This window comes from Dermochelys coriacea, chromosome 3 (genome assembly GCF_009764565.3).
Source record: "Dermochelys coriacea isolate rDerCor1 chromosome 3, rDerCor1.pri.v4, whole genome shotgun sequence".
In the NCBI taxonomy this organism is placed as follows: domain Eukaryota; kingdom Metazoa; phylum Chordata; order Testudines; family Dermochelyidae; genus Dermochelys; species Dermochelys coriacea.
This window is the reverse complement of record NC_050070.1, coordinates 85,542,022-85,563,134: the sequence shown is the minus strand read 5'-3', so window position 1 is coordinate 85,563,134 and position 21,113 is coordinate 85,542,022. Positions and strand designations below refer to the sequence as shown.

General features: G+C 42.9%; 1 protein-coding gene across 1 annotated transcript in view; it reads left to right on the top strand.

Annotated features, from left to right (window-relative positions):
• The window catches only part of METTL24 (methyltransferase like 24), a 99,375-nt gene that overhangs the window by 17,050 nt on the left and 61,212 nt on the right, over positions 1-21,113 (top strand). The window lies entirely within an intron of this gene.

Here is a 21,113-nt window from a genome sequence, read left to right as displayed (position 1 = left end):
TTACAGTGCTGCAACTTTCACCATTGTAAAGTGGCAGCGTAGATAGAGCTACAGCACTGGGAGCTATTCCCCTTGTGGAGGTGGTTTTATTACAGCGCTGGGAGAGCTCTCTCCCAGTGCTGGAACTGCAACTACACAGCCACGTTAAAGTGCTGCCGTGGCACCGCTTTAACGTCTGCTGTGTAGACATATCCACAGCCAGAGGTTATGGGCCTATTACAGGAGGGGGTGGGCAAGATTCTGTGACCTGCAATGTGCAGGTTAGACTAAATGATCGTGATAGTCCCTTCTGACCTTCAAGTCTATGAGACAAGATGAGATGAGCTGGGATGGAAAGTGAGATGAGAGAAAGAGAGCTAGATTAATTTATTTTTAAAGTCTCTTTTTAAGAAACCCCAAAAGGGGAAAAATAGGTGACATAGTTTTTCCCCTCATTATTTTGTCTACCAATTAGGCCTGAGATTTGTCACACCAATTTTGGTTAATTAATTATTTGGACTAATCCAGCTTCTTTGTATGGTTCTTTTGCACTTGTTTATAATATTGATTTGTTGAAAACAACTCAACTTATTTTTTATGGTTAATTTTTAAGTACTCAAAGTACAGGTTATTGTAACATTTTATTAACTTTCACTTTTGAGTTTACAGTTAGGGTAAATTTTATAGGTTTAATAGTCACAACAGGTCTCCCATCCAAGTACTGATCTAACCCAAACTTGCTTAGTATATAAGATATGCACAAGGATTACATAGCAAGCTAGTATGGTTTCAGGCCATTGGTATGTGGGAGGTAACTATGAGTGCCTTGGTTTTTGTTCAGATATTATCAAACTAAAAGAGCAGGCTGAGGGAGATTATTGTGTTTGGAATAAAAGAAGGTACTTTTATTAATAGTTGTTTCAACAGCAAACAATCAAATCCCAAGAGCACCAGCCAAATCTGGTACAAAATTGATGCAGCTGTGTCAGTAAAATATACAGAAGCACATGAATTCTTTTCAGAGTAACTAGGCAAAAAAAATACTGGCCTTTCTCTGTATTTTAATGGCAAATAACATTTGTTTAATAGACCATAAAGAATGAATGTAACATTGTTTCTGACAGTGATGTCACTTGTTAAATTACGAGGTAAATGATCTCCCAGTAACCTTGATTCTTACATGTTTTTTATTACTGAAAAAGATTCTTCCTTTGTACATTTTTGGGAAGAATATTATCCCAAATTATAATTTGGGGAGTATTATCTTTCAGAAAGTCACTAAGGCTTTATGTGATTTAATTATATCCAACAATATAATATATAGATTTATTCCAAATACATACTCCAGATTTCTTTTCAACATGCACAGGTTGTGGAATAAACTGTCCTAGATAGCCATGATGATGAAAATATTTTTATAAAGGATATAAGCCATCATGCTTAAAGGCATAAGCCAAACATTGAATTATAGATGGGTAAGTTTAGTTATTTCATAATCTTTCATTATGGGGATTGTTTCACCTTCCTAATGAAGTGTCTAGTTCTGGGCACTGTCAGAGACAGGAAAGTGGGCTAAATGGATCACTAGTTTGATCCAAAATGCAGTTCTAATATGTCTGTGTTAGGAGAGAAATACGGAACAACCCATTTCTCTTTTCAGCACATAACCCAAGAAGCTGAGCTGGGCAGATCCATGGGGGTGGGGAGAGAACAATGCTCCCTTTCTCCCATCTGCAGAATGGTTGCACAGCCAGTAGCTGAACTAGTCCTGTGTGCCCTCTAGGCATTCACACTTTGGGGAGGACCAGAGGATTCCTGCTGCAGTGGATTCTTTGCTCTCACCTCTTTTTTGCTGTTCCAAAAGCCCCTGTAGAGTAGGTCTCTATGCAAGGGCTCTATGGAGAGCAGGGCTCTACAGGTGGATTCCCTGCACAGCAGACCTGCACCACTTCGGGATCCTCTGTGGCCACAGAGGCAGGATTTTCCTCTTATGAATAGTGACCTGTATTAGTTTTCAATTGCCACTGACCTACTCTGTAATAAAAGTGACACACGAATGTGGTAAAAGACTGGTCTTTATTTTTTGGGCCCAGTCACATGGCCCATATTTACAAGTTATACTTCTGACAGATTGCAGAAGTCAGCATCCACTGTCTCTAGTGACCGCACACCACCAGCAGACTGCATTAGTAGCTTGCAAACAACTTCACTGAGATCAGAATCCCACCTCTCCTGAATTTTACAGTCCTACTCAAAAACACCCTTTGTATAACTTGCTAGAGGGGAGTAGGAGGAAAAGCAGATTTTGGCCATGCTGACACTGCAGGCTTGTGCCAGCATAGCTCTGTTGGTCAGAGGTGTCATCCCTGACTGACAGAACTGTGCCACTAAAAGCCCTAAGCATAAAGGCAATTATACCTGCAAAACTGTGCTTTTGTCTGTATAGCTTATTTCACTCAGAGGGGCTGGAATAACCATCACCAGCAAAAGCCCAATTTTGCCAGTATAAGCTGTGTCCATACTAGAAGTGCTTTACTGGGGTAGTATACCAGTATAGCTGTACTGGCAAAGCATCTTATAAGGCTGTGTTTACACTGCCACTTTCAGCGCTAAAATTTTATTCGTTCAAGGGTGTGGAAACACCCCACCCCGAGTGACAAAAGTTTTAGCGCTGAAAAGTGCCAGTATAGACAGCGCTTTATCTCCGGGAGCCGCACTCCCAGCGATAAAGCTACCACCCCTCGTTCAGGGGTGGGCTACCATCCCTCGTTAGGGGGAGAGCTCTCCCCCAGCGATAAAGCGTGTTTACACTGCCCATGTTACAGCGTTGCCATTGCCGTGCTGTAACATGCGCAGTGTAGACATATCCTTAGTGTGGACATAGCCTGCATGACACTCCAGGGGCTTAAAGCTCTCTTGGAGAGTTTTTGGTCTCATCCTTTACCTCTGCAGCGCTCTGGAGTGCTTGCTCTTTCTTAGCATCTTGTCACATGCAGAGCAGGATTTAACTTTCCAGCTGCTAAGGCTTTCATTGAAGCTTGATCAGTTTTTCACCATTAACATTTACTCACCCCAACCATTTACTTGTCAGCATTTATGTATATATTTAAAATAACATGAAACCCATGTTTCAGAGTAGCAGCCGTGTTAGTCTTTATTCACAAAAAAGAAAAGGAGTACTTGTGGCACTTAATAAATTTAAATTTGTTAGTCTCTAAGGTGCCACAAGTACTCCTTTTCTTTTTTATGAAACCCTTGGCAATCGATGGAGTCTGACAAATGTCATTTTCCAGAGGTTATGTTCAAATCTTGAAAGCTGGAAAGCCAGATTAAGTGACCTGTGCACAGGAGTGCTCTACTGGGATCTGGTGGTGGTGGTGGTGGACAGAATCTTCACAGGCATCTCCACAGAAGTTACTGCAGCTAAGGTTATTTAGCCTCAGCATGCAAAACTTCCCCTGAATTCAGCAGGGTCTGGCTAATGGATCTGTTGTAGTTACTAATCCACCAACTGCATCTTAGCTCCAAAATGCCCTTTTCTGCTACATGGAGCTGTGCCCTGTGGCATGTGGGGCATGTGGTCTCTTTGCATTCTAACCTCCCTGCACAATGGAACCACACTGGCTCTGTTCCATGGACATTGTATGCATACAGGTGGCGGAGGGGGCAGGATTTGTCCTGAAGAAATTATGAACATTTAACATAAAATGAATGCCGAGTTTGAGAAGTGAGAGATTTCCACAAAATGGATATAGCTTTGTCAATGGCAGGCCAAGCTTCCCTACGCCACTTCACCTCAACCTTGCTTACAGAGTGGTCACCTTTATGAGTTGGGATAGTCCAGGCCTCATGCTTATTCAGGGCACGTTCCAACACCCACTGAAATCCAACATCCTCCTTGGAAGTTGAATCAGCCCCCAAATCCTCTGTCTGTTGAGTCTGCCGCAAAAAGTTGAAGTTGTGACGTGGACATCGGACAACAACTCCTTTTCACAAACACTGTCCAACACCTATCACGTGGTAATGACTACCTGTCTGTAATGGCTTTGTTTGGATTTCAGGTGTTGACATATGGGTGAGAGTCTCTATGTCCCATTACCTATTTTTCAGGCCACATACTATGGTCTCTTACTTATAACTTAGACTACATGCTACTTGGAATTCCATTCATACTGGATAGTCATTCAATTTTCCACACCAGTGATGGTGACAGTGAATCATATAATCAACTAGCAGTAAAATACTTGAGTAGATATGCATCATGTTGCATCCACTTATTATAAAAACATCATCTAGAATCCTCCCAATGAGTTAAAATCTGAAGTAAAACAGATAATGAAGTTTAGTTGAACAATTGAAAAAGAACAAGGTTTGATTTATAATTTTGAGACAGTGTTATAGATCGTCTTAGAATCTGTTAAATAATTAACACATAACCGAGCAGCTGTTAACCTATATGCAAATTTACTGTGTTCCACTGGAGTCCCCGCAGTTCCTCATGGCCAGGGGAAATTGTCATTGCTGCCAGGGCCAGTTCTAGGGTGAGTGAGCAGGTCTTGACCTGGGTGCTGACAGCCAGGTGGTGCCAGACTACTGTGCCACTTGTCTTTTTTTTTTCTTCTTCTCTGCTCTGATTGATTGGTTGGCCATTTATGCTCCACTGATGATTGGTTGGCCGCCTTTCCCCCTTCCCCCTTTGCATCGCAAGTGGGGAGTATGGGCGGCAGCACCAAAAACACTTTCTGCTCTGGCTGGCAAAATGGCTAGTGCTGCTCCTTCTTGCAGCATGCTTTGAAGGTTGATAGAATAGAACTGTTTTGGACTGGGGTGCAGTGAGTTCAAAATCTGAGTTCCAAATTGACAATGCCCTGCCGGGTGAACCCTCTTTCTAATATGAGTTGTGCTGATCTTAACTGTAACAGTAGGGCATGGGGAGAGAGGTGATCTTCCAGATAACTAGGTCTTGGGCCATTTAGGACTTTTAGGTCAAATCCAACATCTTAAATTCTAGCTTGTACTTCAGATCCAAAAGCACTGGTGTCATGTATTCCTGGAAAGATTGGCCCCATAACAAATGATATGCACCGGTTTTCATTTACTGATAGATTTAAGATGTAGCCTCATGAAAAGGAAATTGCTGTAGTTCTTCTGGAGATAACAAAGGTATGGATGGCCCTTAGACTACGTGCTTACCTTTTATTTTCTTTGGTAACTATCTCTGACCTTTTGTGCCTACCACCTATAATCACTTAAAATCTATCTTTCTGTAATTAATAACAGAAGACAGTGTTTTACTTAAGACAGTATGTTTTGGTTGAAGTGCTTGGGAAATCTCACCTCAGTTTACAAAGTTTTACTGCTGAGGACATTCTGCACCGAAAAATTAAAAATTATGCACCAAAAAAATAAAAAAAATATGCACACAATATTTTAAAATTCTTTGCACAGTATTTAAAAATTCTGCAAATTTTATTTGTCAAATAAATATGGAGGCTCCAGCATGGCACTGGGGAGCTCAGGCCACTGGCTGCACAGAGGTGGGAGATCACTGTGCAGCTCCACCCCCGGGACATGGACTCAGCAATGAAGCTGCACCCAATCCTAACACAGTGCAAGGACTAGCCTGCCCCAGAAACACCCCAGGGCCCTGCCCCTCCATGTGGGCAGGTAGGCTCAACAAGGCAGGATTCATGTGTGGAGGGGCTTAGTGTGGGGAGATCCAGGTGTGGTTTGAGAGGGTTCTGGGTGGGGCAATCCGTGTGAGTAGCTCAGTGGGGGATTCAGATGTGGGGAGGATCTGGATGCACAGGGGTTGTTGTGGGGTTCTCAGTGCAATGGTAATGGGACTCTGCAGAGGGTCCAGGTGAAGGTGGTTTGGGCTCGGGGTGGGGGGGTCTGGGTGTGGGAGACTCAGTGCGGGATCCAGATGCTGGGAGAATGGGGCTCAGTGGGGTGGGGATCCAGGTGCAACTGGTTGGGGGTTGGTGGGGTGGGGATTCGGGTGCAGGTGGCTTGTCAGGGTGGTCCAGGTGCAGGGGGAGTGGGACTCATCAGGGTGGGTTCTGAGTCCAGGGGGGTGAGGCTTGGCAGAAAAGTCTGGGTATGAGGGGGTCTGGATGTATGGGAGCTGGGCAGATGGGAGAGCAGCTCCTAAACAGGGATCTGTCCTCCTGCAGCTAAGGAGCTGTGGGCACAGGAAGCGGGTGGGGGGAATAATTTGCAGTTTCCTGCAGCTGGGGGAGAAATCTGAGGGTGGGTCTGACCCAGACCCGGATGCCATGCAGGGGAAGAGGAGGTCCCATCCTCACTAGCTCAGCTGGGACTAGCAGCTGAGCTTGGTGCAGGGTAGGAGCCACCAGCCAGGTCTTCCCCCAGTCCCACCTCCTGCCCCACAGTGATAGACCTCTCTGCCGGCTCCCTGGGCACCTGAAACATACTGCTGGGGAAGTTTACATGACCGCTCTTGTGACTCCCTTTGCTTCCCCATCAGAGAGTCATTTTCTGCGGGGAAGCAAAGAAATCTGTGGGGAACATCAATTCTGTGCATGCACAGTGGTGCAGAATTCCCTCAGGAGTAACAAAGGCTAGTGTGTCTCCTCTCCACATTGAGGGAGAGCAGGACTGGGTAATGAACTTACACTGGGCAGGCTTTTGACCAGGGCAAGACTGTAAAGTTCTGGGGCGCAAGGCTGGGCAGCTGGGGGGGAATTGGCTGGAGCCTCTCTATTGTTGGTTCATCAGTGGTTGGCAAAGCACTCAGTTGGGTGTGTCCCTGCCTTTGGATGTCTGTGTAAGTGCAGTATCTGCCAGAGATTTGTATCTTGCCAGCAGCATTACAGGGTGAAAGGGATACCCCAGGTTGGTGGAACAGAGAGCTCAGCAGTCCTACAGTCCAGGTTGCACTCCAGGAACCCCATCACACTCTGAAAGGAGTCACTGATGTAATTTTCCACTCTTTAGGCTCCTTTCCACAGTTATTTCTACAGTAGCAGATGCTCTGTGCTTTGTTGTCAGTTTTGGAAAGATTATCAGTTATTTTTATGACAAAGAAGTCAACAAGGGGAAAATCATGATACCTGTTGCTCCAGAAAAAAAGAAAGTGGGTAGAAATGGGATGAAAAACAAAGATTGACTAAACAGAAAGGGATAAAATTGTTAGGGAAATACATGTTATTTAGAAAAATCTTTGGTATTAGAACCAATGGAGATTGAAACTATTAAAGATACGCAGTAGTGCCATAACCTTCCTTTTCCTAATAACCTGGCAAAGTTGATAAGTTAACTAGGAATTTAAATTCAGTGCTCTCCTTCCTGGTTACCTGGCATCTTCTCTACTATACCATGAGATGTAGGGTTTGAAATGTTGGGGGAAGAAATGGGAATAGCCTATATGTAATTAAAAAAATTACTTGCCACTTACAAGCCGTGACATTATCTAATTAAAATATGACTATATAGATCATTGTTGCAACCACTGTTATATACTTGAAAGAAATCTTGTACAAAGGTTGTCAAGTAAGGTGTCTATGGAGAGGTTATGATTTGCTGAATATAATAATGCTATTTGTATGCATGCATCATTTTTGTATTTAAAGTTATGACTATTGGCTCTATATCTGGATATCAAATGTTTGCTTGTGGGGTAACACCCACAAGGTATTTAGCCTGCACATCTTGAATGGACTATTCAAGTTAAGTGGCCCATCAAAAGAACACCTGGCACACAATGGAAGATGCCCATCTACACTGAATGGACTGTCCTGTGAATGTTCTGTCTGGGGTATAGGTAATGATTTCCTACTATGTCTAAGTGGAGTCATGCATGGACATGTGACTCGTCCATATGACTCCAAGCACTATCTTGTCACCTGTGATTTTCCACTAGCTGTGTTGAGGGTTTTGTTTGAAACAATGGGTTTCCCTCCACATGGCTAGTCTTATCACAGCTAGTGCAGATATGTCTATCTGAGCTGGAAATTACATATCCTAAGACATATCCTAAGAATTAGTTTGACATCTTGGCTTCCCCCTACAGAGTTGATGAAGCTATGGGATGTACTCCTGAGACATACAATACAGCATAGAAAGTAATGGGTAATGAATGAATAAACTGATAGTGAACACAGTAAAATTTGTTAATCTAAGTGATAGTGTGTTGTAACTTTTTACCTTTCCCTCATCATTTCCTTGTGTCTCTTACATTTTCAAAGCAAGTAAACTTTGTTTCATCTTTAATAGCAATGTCATCCTCCTCCTTTTTCCTACATCTTTGTGGAAAATTAAACAAGAAACAATTAGGTTTTGATTGGATGCTGCCAGAGTTTATGCTCTTCATTTTAATTAGATGTAATGACTAATGACCTGATTGTGCAGTTTTTATTCATTCTGAAATCCATGGGAATTTTGGGTGCTATGTCTTGTATAATTAACAATAAAACACTGGTAATTGCCTTTAGTCAAAGAGGATGTTACTAACATGCAGTTGTGTTGTTTATATCAATACCAAATTGCATGCTTTGGAGCAAGCTTGAGTTCATTCTTTACTAATTTGTAAAAAATCTCATACTTGAAAACCCCCCAAAAACTAATAACTTTTAACCTTCCTGTAACTATTTTTCAGCACACTGAAGAAACTTTTTGAAAAAAACATAGTTTTTCTAAAAGATATGTTCTAGTTCAAACAGGAATTTATTTTGGAAAGTCCTGTGGCCTGTGTTACACAAGAGGTCAGAGAAGTTGGTCACAATGGTCCCCCCGGCCTTAGAGTCTCTGAAGAGTTTATCATTGCCTGGCACGGCTAATTTCTTTATTTTGAAAGACTGAGCTTTCTGCTCTTGCCCAAGGAATGCTATTCCATTCTTTAGTAAAAAACAAAAGAGGAAAGTATGTTTGTTTTGAGATAGAGATGGCACAGGTTTCATCCTGCCAAGTTAGGTTCCCCATTGATTTCTTTATTAGCTAACTTTTACCTATTCAAAATAGCAGTGAGCTTAAGAAAAGTTGAGACTCAGCTTGGTATGTGCTGATCAAGTGAACTGACTATGGTTCTGAGAGACAGCAGGGCCTCATGGGTTCAAATTGTGATGCATTGTGAGCCTCCCTTTATCTGATTTTTCTAGGTTTTTATACTGTGCTCATCACTATGGCGTCTGAGTAAATCACTCAATCCCTGTTTCCCCATCTGTAATGTAGATAATATTTACTTACCTATCTCACAAAGGTATTGTGAGGCTTATATAATTGGGGGAAATACTTCCCCCTCTTCCAGGTGTGCAGACTCTTAATGGAGCAGTGCCAGTGTCAATGTTGTCCACTCTTCTGATTTTTATCAGGAGTCTTACTATGTTTGGTGTTTTTATTGAAGCCAAAGATCCTGTATTTATTTCATTTTTTAAAAATAAGTTTCTAGACCTCATGGCTATGGAGAGAAGCTTGAACATATGACTAAAATACACTCTAAAGGTTCAAAAACAGAAGGCAAATTAAAAGCACCCAAAATGTATTTTTTTTTTTTAAATCTCATGCTTTGGGAGGGGTGAGAGAGGATGTGACTCATGATTTTTTTTTTTAATGCTTGGGCTTGGCAATACTGCCATGCAGTTACATTTTGTTTGTCGAGGAGGAGGGCAAGGCTGCAGGGAGTCTGCACAGAGGGCCAGAATTTTCTGTGTGCCACTGGACATTACTTCATGAGGGTTCCTTCTATACTGACTGCAAGAAATTTAGGGGTGGGCTCATTGGTCCACAACTACATGTATCTACTAACCATTCCTCCACTGCGAAGGGGCATATGAGTAGCAGCTGTGTGGGTTAACACAATTGTATGAGCTAAAGGGAAGGGTTTAGTCCTGACTCTTGTGGGCTTCCATTGCATACCACCCAGTTAGTCAGGGTTTGCTGATGAGAGGATTTGCTCCATAACATTTGTACATTGCTTTGAAGACCTAAAGCTCAATAGAGGTGTTAAATACTGTTGTTCAAATACAAATAATATTTTAAGATTTGTTTTCAAGTATTCTTAACGTTCTGTACACTGTAAGCTTGATCCAAACCCCATAGAAGTCAGTGAAACGACTCCCACTGATTTCAGTGGGCTTTCGATCAGGCACTATATTTGTTTTTCATTAGTAGAGTGTCTGGTTTTTATGCAAAATCTAACTATTTGTTGATTAACAGTATTTGGTGTGCAGTATGGTTTGAATAGCACAATGAAGTCCACCTAAGGAAATCTCCAATGTTTTTCTATCAAATGGTGGTTAAACAGATTAATATAATATCACATATATATTCCCAACCAAATAACTTCATTTAAAAATAAACAAATCAACAATTAAGGTTGCAGATTGATCTCGTTTCTGCACAGATACAGCTCAGATTTGGCAAACAGTGGCTAGCCATCAGTGCAGCTGTTTTGATGCTGACTCCTACATCTAGACAAAGACATGCAGAGGTTTGGAATAACTAACCTAATGTAGTTTTACTCCTGCTTTAAGCACTTTTTGAAAATCTTGGTCATTGCTTATTTTTCCCTTCCATTCCTGTTTAAAGTCCACTGAAACATTAATTATAGTTTGTTTTTTCAAACTTATGCTTCTGAAATACCTGCTCCTCAATCTTTTACAATAGCAAAGAAAACCTAACCCACCTTCCCTGTACCTTTATGCCCTTTTAGAGTACAAACAATCTCTCTCATTAGCTATATATGTTTTCATGACCCCAACAATCTTCCAGCAGGGTGGATTTAAATCACCAGGTGGAAAACCTCAATTTAAATTGTTGATTTTAATCAATCCACCCTGATTGTTGGGATTTCTTGAAGCAGAGTTACAAATCTCATGAAAACATATCTATTTAATGGGGGAGATTGTTTTTATTCTGCTAACAGATAACTTCAATTATTTTCTAAAGAAAGGTGCATTCTCATTGGTTGATATAACCATTGTTTCTATGGTGTCTAGAGTCATCAATATTCATAATTTGAGAACTGAGCCTATCAGAGATCAGGTAGAGTGAAATCTATAAAATAGAATGAGACCATGTATGTGGGCTCAGTGGATGATCCTGATGAGATACATGATGGTGTCTCTTGGAGTAAGAGGCCAAGTCACTATGTGCTCAGTAGCACAGCTATCTACAGGACTAAACCCTTAATACAAGACCTTTTGTTCCATATTTATAAAGCTTGACCTCAAAAGTTAGATGTTTTCCCCTGATTCTTTCTTTATATAAACAAGCTGCCTTTAATTAAAAGTTTTTGATAGAGGCTCAAGGGTTCAGCATATTTATTTTTTATTTAAATATTTTAAGAGATCATAATAAGTTTAGGCTTTAATATATTTTGTATTAAATTCAGATTTCATTTTAAACAGATTTATTTTTAAAACCGAAAGCTTATTATAATTTAAATAATACAACTAAAACTTATTTACTTGATTTAAAAAAAACCCCAAACCACTGTCTTCCAGAGACAGCTGGATATACTTAGAAAGGTCTTCAATTTCAGAAGTCTGCAGAAGTTTCCATATTGCCACACTTTAGCTTTTCTAGCATCCCAGTTGATTCTCGGGGTTTTTAATTGTGGTGATTTTATTTTCAAACTCTTCATACTCAGTGATATACATTTGTGGCACTGTGTAAATAATAATAAATTAGTTGCAGTGCTCTCCAAACTCATCAAAGACTACAAAATAAAATTAAAAATCTGGCAACTGTACATGGAATACATGCTTTGTGATCTGGAGGCATAAACGCAAACCCTGGATTTTTATTCGTTAACAGCTGTCTTCTTCGTTTTGGGAAGGCTTTCTTGGAGGCTCTCAAAACTCTTTTAAGTTTGTCATTGAAATATAGACTATTTGATTTTAAGCATCTCTGACTTCCAGCATGCTCTTTATGTTAAGTGCTTGACTGGTAGAAAAAACTGAAAAATTTAGAGAGACCAGACTTGAATTTCACCTATGTATGATACACCAGCTTAGTGTGTTTGATCATGTCTCCTTCTAGTGACTGGTTTCTGTGATTATGTATGAAATTCTGGTGCCATTAATTCAGTATCAACACATTACTTTCTTTCTCATATGGTAGAGGCTTTGGATGTTGAAAGTTCCAGATTTGATGACTGCAGTAGCCTGTTTGCATGCAGATGCATTTCATTACATGTTGTCTTCTGGACACTCAGCTGGGGTAGTCAGAAATGAAGGAGGGGCAGAAAATAAGCCATTAACAAAAAGAGAGTGGAAGTGGAACTCTCATCATTTGTAATCTTTCAGCAATTATTGTGTATGTACAGACTCACCATTTTGTTGTGTATATTGATCAAGATACAATCTCTTTCAATTTCAGTTGCTATGTTGTAGCCTGCAGCGCTTCTAATTAGAATTAAACCACAAATTATTTTTTTCAATTTGATGTATGCCTCCATTTTCAGAAAGTGTTACTTTTTTTTTTTTAAACAAAATCAGTTCACTTAGAGTACAAGACTGTCTGGGGGAGAAAGTGCCTCTTAAGGGCTGTCAAGAAAGCCCCTCTGGCTCTGGGTGATGCTCAGAGCTATATTAATTGGCTCTGGAAGCAGTCACATCCTGCCCTCTCCAGCCAGAAGGAGGTTTGAGGCAATGCAGAACTTTGGAGGAGGTGGCTGTCTGGAGAACAAGGAGTATTAATAGGAGGGAGTTTGATGAAGTTCGCTCTCAAACAAATCAAGACACACAGATATGTAAACTACTTTGGTTATTAAATTTTTTCTCTTACACAACACATGTCAAAAAATTTTATTTAAATATACAACAAATTATTAATGCCAGGGGAACTTTAATCCCTGCACCTCTTTCAGTATGCAATCTTGAATATGGCAAATAGACATATTACACAAGAGAACTTGATTGTGTACATATTTTATCACTAGCTGACTTTGGCACAAGGCTTTGTTCTTCAGCCTGAAGTTTCATGATAAAGTTTTATGCTAACATACTAGTTTTTGTAAGACTGTAGACCTCCTGTGGGATGGATTCTGTACGTGGTCTTTCCACTCTCTACTGCATGAAACTAATACCTCTAGAGAATGAAGCTATTATTCAAGGTTTTGATACAAAGAAGACAGTGTGCGTGTGCACACTGCCATCAAAGGCTTTAGAAACATCCTGTCTCAGATTAACTCTTAGAAGGCTAAAAATGGTGAAACAGGATTTTCATTATTAGGTAAAATGATTCATTATGGGCCTGATGCGGCAAGCAATCAATAGGAATGCTGTGCTCAGAGGCCTTGTAGAATTGGGCCCCAAGTGTGTTATCCTGGGTCTTACAGTGGCCAATGCCTAAGGATAAGATTTTGCCACGGTTATTTTAGTAAGAGTCACAAACAGGTCACGGGCAATAAACAGAAATTCACAGAAGTTGGTGACCTGTCTGTGACTTTTACTAAAAATAACAGGGGGGCTGACTGGGGTGGGTGGGTAGGGGAAATGACAGCTCCAGCCCCCGCCAATCACAGTGGCGGCTGACAGCGGCAGCTGACAGCTCCAGGCCCTCCCCCCCCATGGCTCGGAGCCCTGGGGCCCCCTCTGCCCCGGATGGCTCGGAGCCCTGGGGCCGGTGGCTCAGAGTCCCAGGGCCCCCACCGCCTGCGGCAGCTCAGAGCTCTGAGGCCAGTGGCTGACAGCTCTGGGGCCCCCGCTGCAACTTGGAGCCCTGAGGCCCCTGCTGCCCAGGATGGCTCAGAGTCCTGGGGCCGGTGGCTCAGAGCCCCAGGGCCAGCGGCTCAGAGCCCCCACTGCCTGCAGCAGCTCGGAGCCCACTCAGGGCTCCAGGGACCCTGCCGCCCGCAGTGGTTGAGAGCTCCCAGGCCCCTGCCCCTGGGGGCTGATCGCACCGGTCCTGCAATCTCAGGATTGAAGCTGAAGAAAAGGTCACGGAGGTCTCTGAAAGTCTGTAAATCTAAATCTTATCTTAACCAATGCCTGATGTTTCAGACCATGGTAACCCCTTCCTTCCCCATCTTCTGATGATGCCCCTAACCAATTGTGCAATGCTCTACATGGATAAAATACTTTATATGTAAAGAAGTCAAGCCTAAAGAGCAAACAGTTCAGCCATATAAAGATGTGATATGTGTAAAACCAGGCACTTTAGAAAGACTTCGCTATTTTAGTAGTTTACTCAAAACATATATGGAGCTGTAAAAATCAATGCTATTTGCTTTTGAAGGATCTGTTTAAATGAAAGCTCACTGAAGATGTAGATGTCCCAGCTCTATAATGATGCTACTTCTACGCAAGTAGTGGGTAAGTCTTTATGGATATACCTAATGCAAACTTGTAATACTGATGATGCTTAGTATGGGGAGAACTAACTGGGTGCACCTTAAATGGATTAAAAGCTGCCTATCTGACAGATCTCAAAATGTAAACGGGGAATCATCATCAAATGGGTGTGTTTCTAGAGGGATTGGTTCTTGGCCTGATGCTATTTAACATTTTTATTATTGATCTGGGAGAAGACACAAAATCATCACTGTTAAAGTTTGCAGATGACCCAAAAATTGGGGGAGTGGTAAATAATGACGAGGACAGGTCACTGATACAGAGAGATCTGGATTGACTGGAAGCAAACTTTACGTGTTTTACTGTGGTAAATGGAAATGTTACATCTAGGAACAAACAATGTAGGCCATACTTACAAGATGGGGGACAGTATCCTGGGAAGCTATGACTCTGAAAAATTTTTTGGAGGTCGTGGTTGATAATCAGCTGAATATGAGTTCCCAGTGTGACACTGTGGTTGAGAGGGCTAATGTGATCCTTGGATAAATAAACAGTGGGATCTTGAGTAGGAATAGGGAGGTTTATTTTACCTCTGCATTTATCATAGAATCATAGAATATCAGGGTTGGAAGAGACCTCAGGAGGTCCTCTAGTCCAACCCTCTGCTCAAAGCAGGGCCAACCCCAACTAAATCATCCCAGCCAGGGCTTTGTCAAACCAGGCCTTAAAAACCTCTAAGGATGGAGATTCCATCACCTCCCTAGGTAACCCATTCCAGTGCTTCACCACCCTCCTAGTGAAATACTATTTCCTAATATCCAACCTAGACCTCCCCCACTGCAACTTGAGACCATTGCTCCTTGTTCTATCATCTACCACCACTGAGAACAGCCGAGCTCCATCCCCTTTGGAACCCCCCTTCAGGTAGTTGAAGGCTGCTGTCAAATCCCCCCTCACTCTTCTCCGCTGCAGACTAAATAAATCCAGTTCCTTCAGCCTCTCCTCAAAAGACATGTTCCCCAGCCCCCTAATCATTTTCATTGGCCTCCTCTGGACTCTCTCCAATTTGTCCACATTCTTTCTGTAGTGGGGGGCCCAAAACTGGACCGAGTACTCCTCCTGTTGTGGCCTCACCAGTGCCGAATAGAGGGGAATAATCACTTCCCTCAATCTGCTGGCAATGCTCCTACTAATGCAGCCCAATATGTCATTAGCCTTCTTGGCAACAAGGGCACGCCGTTAGCTCATACCTACCTTCTTGTCCACTGTAATCCCCAGGTCCTTTTCTGCAGAACTGCCGCTTAGCCAGTTGGTCCCCAGCCTGTAGCAGTGCCTGGGATTCTTCTGTCCTAAGACAGGACTCTGCACTTGTCCTTGTTGAACCTCATCAGATTTCTTTTGGCCCAATCCTCCAATTTGTCTAGGTCACTGTGGACCCTATCCCTACCCTCCAGCATATCTACCTCTCCCCCGATCTTTGTGTCATCCGTGAACTTGCTGAGGGTGCAATCCATCCCATCATCCAGATCATTAATGAAGATGTTGTACAAAACCTGCCCTAGGACCAACCCCTGGGGCACTACGCTTGCTACCAGCTGCTAACTAGACATCTAGCCCATTTATCAGTTTATACCCATTGAGCCCCATGATCTAGCCAGCTTTCTATCCACCTTATAGTTCATTCATACAATCAATACTTCTTTAACTTGCTGGAAATAATACTGTGGGAGACCATATCAAAAGAAGCTTTGCTAAAGTCAAAGTATATCACATCCACTGCTTTCCCCGTATCCACAGAGCCAGTTATCTCATCATAGAAGGCAATCAGATTGGTCAGGCATGACTTGCCCTTGGTGAATCCATGTTGACTGTTCCTGGTCACCTTCCTGTCCTCGAAGTGCTTCAAAATAGATTACTTGAGGACCTGATTCAAGATTTTTCTGGGGACTGAGGTGAGGCTGACCTATCTGTAGTTCCCTGGATTCTCCTTCTTCCCTTTTTTAAAGATGGGCACTCTTTGCCTTTTTCCAATCATCCTGGGCCTCCCCCAATCACCACAAGTTTTCAAAGATAATGGCCAATGGCTCTTCAATCACATTAGCCAACTCTCTCAGCACCCTTGGATGCATTGCATCCAGCCCCATGGACTTATGCGTGTCCAGCTTTTCTAAATAGTCCTTAACCTGTTCTTTCGCCACTGAGGGCTGCTCACCTCCTCCTCATACTGTGCTGCCCAGTGCAGCAGTCTGGGAACTGACTATGTCTGTGAAGACCGAGGCAAAAAAAGCATTGAGTACTCCAGCTTTTTCCACATCATCTGTCACTAGGTTGCCTCCCTCATTCAGTAAGTGTCCCATACTTTCCTCGACCTTTTTCTTGTTACTAACATAGCCCTGGTGCGACTGCAGCTGGAATACTATGTCCAGTTCCGGTGCCCACAATTCAAGAAGGATGCTGATAAATTGGAGAGGGTTCAGAGAAGAGCCATGAGAATGATTAAAGAATTAGAAAACATGCCTTATAGTGATTTACTCAAGGAGCTCTATGTAGTTTAATCAAGAGAAAGTTAAGTCGTGACCTGATTACAGTCTGTAAGTATCTACGTAGGGAACAAATATTTAACAATGGGCTCTTAAATCTAGTAGAGAAAGGTATAATAGAATCCAATGGCTGGAAGTCGAAGCTAGACAAATTCAGCCTGGAAATAAGGTGTAAGTTTTAACAGTGAAAGTAATTAACCATTGGGACAATTTACCAGAGGTCACTGAAAATTTTTAAATCAAGATTAGATGTTTTTCTAAAAGATCTGCTGTAGGAATTATTTTGGGGAAGTTCTATGGCCTGTGTTATACAGGAGATCATATGAGATGGTCACAGTGGTCCCTTCTGGCCTTGGAATCTATGAATCAACTCCAGGAATACTTTGTCAAGACTGAGATATGTTTATTCTTCTATTGTATTCTCTTATGTCTTCTATAGACAGCTCCATTTGGGGCGGGGGGAGAGGGGAGGGATTTGTGTTGCTTAATCCAGGTATTCCCCTCCTGGATCTAAAGCGTTAAGTATTATTTATCCCTGTTGAAGATTTTTTTAATCTTTTGTACCACCTTCCTTCTATAAAATCCAATTAAACGTTAATTGCATCTCATAATCATGTCAAGTGAGCACAGCAATTTTAGTAGCAGCATGGTGTATGTATGTGGTAGATACAGTATCATTAAACTGATAGAACTCATTAAAACTGCACCTGAATGACAGCTGATTACAAGCAAGGGTCTTTCATATCAGACAGGATGAAACTAGAAATATTCTGAATAAATCAGAGTGGCAGGGTGAGGATAGGGGAATCATTTGTTTCCATGGCTTTCAAATATTTATAGATATTGATGGTATTTCTTAACACACAAGTGTTGCATTCTTTGCTCCTGGCTCAAATGTAAAAAATTCTTATTACATAGTGAGAGGATTATATATTTTCTCTCAATTAAGATGCCTGTGCATAAACTGATGGAGTCTTCCATTTCTTTCTTGGAAGCAGTAGACATTTTGGCAGCAAATTGTGATTTTTGAAAGGTTTTGCTCATAAACATTGCTGATAATTAAGCATTACGTCATGAGACTGCTAAACAAAAAAATTATTTAAAATCGTAATTAAGCATTACATCATGAGACTGTCAAACAAAAAAATTATTTAAAAGCGGGGAAAAAAGCACTTACAAAGATCAAACACATGGGATCATGGAAAACTTCCTAACTAACTCCCTTTTAAAATTCAAATAGCAAAACCAAACATTTTTTGAAATGTAGCCAGGAAACAGATCATGAGTATGTCTCATACTTTAGACTAAAATTTTATTGAAAGTTCCTGGGCTTCGGGCAGTCCTTTACTCTGTAATTGAGAAAATTGCTAAAAAGAAAGTTCAGGTCTGAAGGAATATACACACGTTTATGCTTCATTAAACATTGTATACCTGATTCAAGTTTTGCCCTCTTATTCTAGCATGGGAAAAGATGGTTCCTTGGTGATTTTGGCTGCCTGGCAGTTTGAATTACCTCACTACAACCTGAATTTGTTGCTCCACGAAGAGGTCCATGATTTACAATTTGTGTTTTTAAGCATAGGCTAGGAAAACCTGCACCTGCCCTTTAACCTGGTCTTTGCATATACTGAGTTAAACTTTATATTATAGCTTCAGAATTTTAGCAGGAAAAATGACACCATGTGTACGCTGCAGCTTATTAATAGATTATCAGATGATTGTCACAGATGGCCGTTGATGGAGAAAATGTGGAAGTAAATGGTCTCCAGGGGAAAATCATCATAGGTCAGATTAGTACCAAAGAGAAGTTGGCCATATGTCTGAAATGTGTGAAAGCCCACTTCACCCCCAGACCTTCAAATGAACTGTCATGTTATTTCAAGTAACCGTGACCGATGTTATAAGACTTTCTTTGTTTTAAGGTTACTCTATTTATTGAATCTCTACAGTGTATCCTGGGTCCTATTGCAGTGAGTCTTATTTAGAAAATATCTTCAGGATAACATTTTTCTTGCTGTCCATTACAATTCTGGGTTTCAAGAGTCAACTTGTAAAGGGACCATAGTAAAATGTATCCAAAGGGTTATTTTTATTATGGTAATTTCAAGGCAGTAGTTGTCTTGTGGATGTAAGTGAAGGGGGTAAATGTAAAAGCATAGACATCTCAGGATGCCATTTAAATTTTTCACGTGCTATCACCTGTAGAATATCTCTTTGTGCAGATAATACCTATGCTATAGAAACATAAACATGGCACCTCCATGGATCTATCCTTAATATGAAGAGAGAGGATGGTCTTGTGGTTAAGGAGTTGGACTGGAACTCAGGAGATCTGGATTCATTTCCTGGCTCTGCAAACTTCCTAGATTACATTGGGGAAGCCTTTTTGTTTGCTTCGGTTCATTATCTGTATAATGTAGATAATAATACTTCCTTTGTCTGTCTTGTCTATTTGGTTTGTATCCTCTGTGGGGCAGGGACTGTCTCTCAGTATGTGTTTGTGCAGTGACTAGCACAGGGGTTGGCAACCTATGGCATGCGTGCCAATTTTTAATGGCACACTGCTGTCTGCCGGGGACAGCAGCACGCAATTAAAAATCCTGCCCGGCCCGGCCCACTCTTCTCCACCCCCGCCCACTGTTCTCTTCTTGCAGGGCAGGCAAGCTTCCCCCTCTCCCCGCCTCTTCCCCCAGCGTGCTGGGTTCCTGCCCCTCCTTCTCTCCCGCCTTGTGGCCGATCAGCTGACGGCCCATCTCCAGAGCAGGAGAGGGAAAAGCAGAGCCGCAGCGCTCAGCCAGGACGTTGGGGAAGGGAATGGAATCGGCATATCCCCTCCAGCCCCCTGCCATGAGCCGCTCAGGGCAGGGGGCTGGGAGCACCCCCAAGACCCCAGCCCACACCCCCCAGCCCTCTGCCCTGACCCCTGCACCCCCCTCACACGCCCCCAGCCCTCTGCCCTGACCCCTGCACCTCCTTCACACACACCCAGCCCTCTGCCCTCACCCCTGCACCTGCACACACCCCAGCCCTGTGCCCTGACCCCTGCACCCCCCACCACAACCCCAGCCCTGACTCCTGCACCCCCCACACATACCCAGCCCCCCCACACACCATGCCGGGACTCTTGCACCCCCACATCCCCATCCCCACCCCCCACTCCTGCGCACACACACACACACACACATTCCCACCTGCACCCCTCGCACCAAATGGAAGCTGCCCAGGTAAGCGCTCCACACCCAAACCTCCTGCCCCAATCCTGAGCCCCCTCCCTCATTCTAGCTCCTGGCCAGACCCTGCACCCCAACCTCCAGCCTGCTCCTTCACCCCCAGCCCTGTTCTCAGTGCACTCCCACCCTCATCTCAGTGCAGAGAGAGGAAGAGAATGGGCCAGAACCAGGGAGAAAGTAGGTACCTACTCTATGTGGACAGGGCTGGGACCCTAGACCCGCAGTGGGCTGAGTGGGGCCGGCAGCCAGGACCCTGGCTGGCAGGAGCTGGCAGACGGAACCCCAGACTGGCAGTGGGCTGAGCCGCTCCGCCCACTGCTGGTCTGGGGTCTTGGCCACTGGCCCTGCTCAGCCTGCTGCCGGTCTGGGGTTCTGGCTGCCAACCCCTTGCCAGCTGGGGTCCCGGCCATAGCCCCTCTCAGCCCACCGCTGGCCTAGGTGAACAGAACCCCAGGCTGGCAGCGGGCTGAGCAGCCGGCGGTGTAAGATCAGCATTTTAATTTAATTTTAAATGAAGCTTCTTAAACATTTTGGAAACCTTGTTTACATACAACAATAGTTTAGTTATATAATATATAGACTTACAGCGAGAGACCTTCTAAAAAACGTTAAAATGTAGTATTGGCACGTGAAACCTTAAATTAAAGTGAATAAATGAAGACTCAGCACACCATTTCTAAAAGGTTGCCAACCCCTGGACTAGCACAATGGGACACCAGTTTCAGTTGGTGCCTTGTAAGGCTACCACAAACAATTATTACAATAATGACATCAATTACTCTTCTTGGCGGACAACTGAAGCAACTAGACTGTATTGGAGATGTTCTTGGGACCAGAAGGGCATGAATCCTCCTTACCAGCCCATGAAACTGCTCTACAGATGCAACTCCAGCCTCAGGGATGGAATTTTCTCTGTGTTGCCTTTGCCCATCCCTCTCCCACCACAGGAGGAATGACCAGTGCATCCACAGAGCAGTGAATCCTCAGCTCCCAATTCCCGCTGCACAGTGGTATGCAGGGAGCCTCTGTGGAGAGGTGTTGCACAATTTGGAAGGACTCCTCCCTCCCACGTGCTTTTCCTCAAACATGAGTAAAATATTGATCAG